Below are 6,000 nucleotides of genomic sequence, written 5' to 3'. Positions count from 1 at the left end.
AAGAAAGAGGATGTGCTGGAGCTTTAGGAAAGTGTCCAGTTGGATAAGTCACCGGGACCGGATGAGATGTACCCCAGGCTACTGTGGGAAGCGAGGGAGGAGATTGCTGAGCCTCTGGCAATGATCTTTGCATCATCAATGAGGATGGGAAAAGTTCTGGAGGATTGGCGGGTTGCAGATGTTCCCTTATTCAAGAAAGGGAGTAGAGATAGCCCAGGAAATTATAGACCAGTGAGTCTTACTTCAGTGGTTGGTAAGTTGATGGAGAAGATCCTGAGAGGCAGGATTTATGAACATTTGGAGAGGCATAATATGATTGGAAATAGTCAGCATGGCTTTGTCAAAGGTAGGTCATGCCTTACGAGACTGATTGAATTTTTTGAGGATGTGACTAAACACTTTGATGAAGGTAGAGCAGTAGATGTAGTGATTTCAGCAAGGAATTTGACAATGTACCCCATGCAAGGCTTAATTGAGAAAGTAAGGAGGCATGGGATTCAAGGGGACATTGCTTTGTTGATCCAGAATTGGCTTGCTCACAGAAGGCAAAGAGTGTTTGTAGATGGGTCATATTCTGCATGGTGGTTAGTGACCAGTGGTGTGCCTCAGGGATCTGTTCTGGGACCCCTTTTCTTCGTGATTTCTGTAAATGACCTGGAAGTGGAGGGATGGGTTAGTAAATTTGCTGATGACACAGAGGTTGGAGGTGTTGTGGATAGTGTGGAGGGCTGTCAGAGGTTACAACGGGACATTGATAGGATGCAAAACTGGGCTGTGAAGTGGCAGATGGAGTTCAACCCAGATAAGTGTGAGGTGATTCATTTTGGCAGGTCAAATATGATGGCAGAATATAGTATTAATGGTAAGACTTTTGGCAGTGTGGAGGATCAGAGGGATCTTGGAGTCCAAGTCCATAGGACACTCAAAGCTGCTACGCAGGTTGACTCTATGGTTAAGAAGGCATACAGTGCATTGGCCTTCATCAACTGTGGGATTGAGTTTAAGAGCCAAGAGGCTATATAGCTATATAGGACCCTGGTGAGACCCCACTTGGAGTACTGTGCTCAGTTCTGGTCACCTCACTACAGGAAGGATGTGGAAACCATAGAAAGGGTGCAGAGGAAATTTACAAGGACGTTGCCTGGATTGGGGAGCATGCCCTGTGAAAACAGGTTGAGTGAACTCGACCTTTTCTCCTTGGGGCGACGGAGGATGAGAGGTGACCTGATAGAGGTGTATAAGATGATGAGAGGCCTTGATTGTGTGGATAGTCAGAGGCTTTTTCCCAGGGCTGAAATGGCTAGCATGAGAGGGGACAGTTTTAAGGTGCTTGAAAGTAGGTACAGAGGAGATGTCAGGGATAAGTTTTTTACGCAGAGGGTGGTGAGCGTGTGGAATGGGCTGCCGGCAACGGTGGTGGAGGTGAATACGATAGGGTCTTTTAAGAGACTCCTGGGTAGGTACATGGAGCTTAGAAAAATAGAGGGCAGTGGGTAACCCGAGGTAATTTCTAAAGTAAGTACATGTTTGGCACAGCATTGTGGGCCGAAGGGCCTGTATTGTGCTGTAGGTTTTCTAATGTTTCTATATTTCTCTAGCCCTTTATCTCCCAGCCTCTTACTTCATCCCCTTTCCCCACCCACCCACCTTCATCCTCACCTGCTCTCACCTATCACCTGCCAGCTTGTCCTCCTCCCCTTCCCTCACCTTATTCAGGCATCTTCTCCCGTTCTAATGAAGGGTCTCAGCCTGAAACGTTGATTGTTTATTCATTTCCATCAGTAGTAAGAATCAGGTTTAATGTCACTGGCATTATGTATGCTGTGAAGTTTGTGTTGAGTTTCTGAGCTACCTGACCTGCTGAGTTCCTCCAGCATTGTGTGTGTGTGTTGCTTATTTATCTGACTTTGAGCTTGTCCTCAAAGAGAAGCTGATTTTCCAGAGGCAAAGTTAAACAAAGTTCCCTTTTCATGTTTTGACTGATTGGCCCGGAGGCAGGAGAGGGGAGAGAGGAGGTTGAGAAACGTGTGGGACCATTGGAATGGGAGGGGGGAGAGAGACGGAGAAATGAGGGAGAACGGGACACGGGGGGGGGGAAGGAGGAGATATGGAGGGGAGGAAGTGAGAGAGAGGTGGAGGGACTGAGAAAGAGACAGAGGTGGAGAGAAACAAACTGAGAGAGAGAGAAACTGTAAGAGAAAGTGAGAGAGACTGAGAGAGAGGGAGGGAGTGAGGGGGAGAGAGTGATAGCTAGAGAGAGGGAGGGAGAGAGAGAGAGGGAGAGAGAGCAAGAGAAACAGGACCTGATGGAACATTGCCCTTAAATGGTAAAAGCTCCCAGGAGTGAGAGAGAGGCTGGGCTGAGAATAGCAGGAATTAGCCTGACAGTCCGTACTGAGCCAGTGAGTGTTTAGGAGGATTTGTATAACGGAATCTGAGCACTGGGTCCTGACGACAGAGTACAGAGTCCTCCTTGTGTCTCCTACCCCTGACCAGGTACAGTACCCTTGTCTCAAGTTTGTAAAGACCGGTCGGAGGAATGCTACAGGCAGCAGCAGCCTGTAAAGATCGCATCTCGCCTGTGTAATTAACTAACTGCATGCAATAGGAGAGAGAGAGAGAGAGAGTGGCGATTTCTCATGTAGTTCTGTAACTGTTGTGATGTTGCGATTTACTGTGAGACTATTGTAGTTCACTGCTGGCTGTCGGCAGTCAGTGGAAAACAGAACTATGCCATCAGAAAGTTCTCCATTGATGTGCCGAATGGCCTAATTCTGCTCTCGTGTCTTACGGATACCAATTCCTTCTGTACAGTCGAACTAACAACCGGGGAGACGTTCAGAGCATGTCTTCATTGGATGTGACTGTCTCGTCGGTCGCTTTCTTCCTCACCAGTTCAGCAAGGAGAGAGCTGCGTTTGTGTAGCACCTTCCGCAGTCCCAGAACTACCCAAAGCAGTTGACAGCCGGTGATAAACACACGAGATCCCGCAGATGCTGGAAATCCAGAGCAACACACACACATAAAATGCTGGAGGAACTCAGCAGGTCAGGCAGCATCTGTGGAAAAGAGTACAGCTGACGTTTTGGGCTGTACTCAGCCTGAAACATCGACAACTCTTTTCCATAGACGCTGCCTGGCCTGCTGAGTTCCTCCAGCATTTTTTGTGTGTTGTTTGCAGAGGCTGGAGAAATTGATTTCAGCTAATGAACTGTTTTCAAAGTGTAACCTGTTGCCAATTTGTGCAGAACTCAGTCCCATAAACTGTAATCGGATAATCTGTTTCCGTGATTTTGATTAAGGGATTAACATTGACTGCAGGACCTAAGGAGGATCTTTTGTTTCTTAGTCACAGAGTCATACAGTATGAAAACAGACCCTTCAGCCCAACTGATCCATGCTGACCCAGATTCAGAATCAGAATCGGGTTTAATATCACTGGTGTGTGTGGTGAAATTTGCCATGGGTAAAACCAAGGGATTGATTGTGGACTTCATGAAGGGGAAGTTGAGAGAGCACACACCAGTCCTCACTGAGGGATCAGCAGTGGAAAGGCTGGGCAGTTTCAAGTTCCTGGGTATCAACATCTTTGAGGCTCTGTCCTGGGTCCAACATATCGATGCAATCACAAAGAATGGCATGGCAGCAGCTGTATTTCATCGCAAACATGAGGAAATCTGCAGATGCTGGAAATTCAAGCAACACACATCAAATTTGCTGGTGGAGCATAGCAGGCCAGGCAGCATCTATAGGAAGAGGTACAGTCGACGTTTCAGGCCGAGACCCTTCGTCAAGACTAACTGAAGGAAGAGTGAGTAAGAGATTTGAATGTGGGAGGGGGAGGGGGAGATCCAAAATGATAGGAGAAGACAGGAGGGGGAGGGATGGAGGCAAGAGCTGGACAGGTGATTGGCAAAGGGGATATGAGAGGATCATGGGACAGGAGGCCCAGGGAGAAGGAAAAGGGGGAGGGGGAACCCAGAGGATGGGCAAGGGGTATAGTCAGAGGAACAGAGGGAGAAAAAAGGGCGAGTAAATAAATAAATAAATGAGGGAATGCCCACCTCCCCTTCGTACCCCATCCCTTATTTATTTATTTATTTATTTATTATTTTTCTTTCCCCCCTTTTTATTCTCTCTTTTTTCTCCCTCTGTCCCTCTCACTGTAACTCCTTGCCCATCCTCTGGGTTTTTTCCCCCCACTCCCTCTTTCTTTCTCCGTAGGCCTCCCATCCCGTGATCTTCTCCCTTCTCCAGCCTTGTATCCCTTTTGCCAATCAACTTTCCAGCTCTTAGCTCCATCTCTCCCCCTCCTGTCTTCTCCTATCGTTTCAGATCTCCCCTCCCCCTCCCACTTTCAAATCTCTTACTATCTCTTCTTTCAGTTAGTCCTGACGAAGGGTCTCGGCCGGAAACGTCGACTGTACCTCTTCCTAGAGATGCTGCTGACCTGCTGCGCTCACCAGTTATGTTTCCATCAGGAGTTTGAGGAGACTGGATATGACATGAAAGACTCACAAATTTCCAGCTGTCAACTGGTTGAGTGGTGTCGCAGCAATAACCTTTCTCTCAACATCAGTAAGGCCAAGTAATTGACTGTGAACTTAAGGAAGGGGGAGTTAAAGAAACACACACTAGTCCTCATCGAGGGATCATAAAAACATAGAAACATAGAAAACCTCCAGCAGAATACAGGCCCTTCGGCCCACAATGCTGTGCCGAACATGTACTTACTTTAGAAATTACCTAGGGTTACCATAGCCCTCTATTTTTGTAAGCTCCATGTACCTGTCCAGGAGTCTCTTAAAAGGCCCTATCATATTTGCCTCCACCACCGTCCCCGGCAGCCCATTCCACACACTCACCACTCTCTTAAAACTGTGCCCTCTTGTGCTAGCCATTTCAGCCCTGGGAAAAAGCCTTTGACTATCCACACGATCAATGCCTCTCATTATCTTACACACCTCTATCGGGTCACCTCTCATCCTCCGTCGCTCCAAGGAGAAAAGGCCGAGTTCATTCAACCTATTCTCATAAGACATGCTCCCCCATCCAGCCAACATCCTTGTAAATCTCCTCTGCACCCTTTCTATGGTTTCCACATCCTTCCTGTAGTGAGGTGACCAGAACTGAGCACAGTACTCCAAGTGGGGTCTGACCAGGGTCCTATATAGCTGCAACATTACCTCTCAGCTCTTAAACTCAATCCCACGGTTGATGAAGGCTGATGCACCGTGTGCCTTCTTAACCACAGAGTCAACCTGTGCAGCAGCTTTGAGTGTCCTGTGGACTCGGACCCCATGATCCCTCTGATCCTCCACACTGCCAAGAGTCTTACCATTAATACTATATTCTGCCATCATATTTGACCTCCCAAAATGAACCACCTCACACTTATCTGGGTTGAACTCCATCTGCCACTTCTCAGCCCAGCTTTGCATCCTATCAATGTCCCGCTGTAACCTCTGACAGCCCTCCAGACTCTCCACAACACCCCCAACCTTTGTGTCAGAAGTGAAAATGTGGGTGGTTTCAAGTTGCTGTGTGTAAACATTTCTGAGGGTCAGCCCAACATATTGATGCAATTACAAAGGAGGCACGACAGCAGCAATGTTTCATTAGGATCTGAGGAGACGTGATACATCGCCAAACTCTTGCAAGTTAAACTTGTCCCATTAGCCCGTGTTTGACCCGTATCTCTCCAATCCTTTCTTGTCTGTGTACCTGTTCAGGTACCTTTTACATACAAAACACTGGACCCAGCAGGTCAGGCTGCAATAAAGAGTCAACATTCTGGGTCTCATAGAAACATAGAAAACCTACAACACAATACAGGCTATCGGCCCACTATGCTGTGCCGAACATGTACTTACTTTAGAAATTACCGAGGGTTACCCATAGCCCTCTATTTTTCTGAGCTCCATGTACCTGTCCAGGAGTCTCCTAAAAGACCCTATCGTATCCGCGTCCACCACCGTTACTGGCAGCCCATTCTACGCA

General features: G+C 47.5%; 1 protein-coding gene across 4 annotated transcripts in view; it reads left to right on the top strand.

Annotated features, from left to right (window-relative positions):
* The first annotated feature begins 2,283 nt into the window (after positions 1-2,283).
* Positions 2,284-6,000, top strand: part of mrvi1 (murine retrovirus integration site 1 homolog) — a 207,697-nt gene continuing 203,980 nt past the window's right edge. For all 4 annotated transcript variants that reach the window (XM_063061569.1, XM_063061567.1, XM_063061565.1 and 1 more), the window contains exon 1: positions 2,284-2,496. The gene's annotated coding sequence lies outside the window, so the exon portion shown is untranslated. The remainder of the gene's footprint in view (positions 2,497-6,000) is intronic.

The sequence above is a fragment of the Mobula hypostoma genome, chromosome 11, assembly GCF_963921235.1.
Source record: "Mobula hypostoma chromosome 11, sMobHyp1.1, whole genome shotgun sequence".
NCBI lineage: Eukaryota > Metazoa > Chordata > Chondrichthyes > Myliobatiformes > Myliobatidae > Mobula > Mobula hypostoma.
The sequence above is the reverse complement of the archived record's forward strand: the minus strand, read 5'-3'. Positions and strand labels throughout refer to the sequence as shown.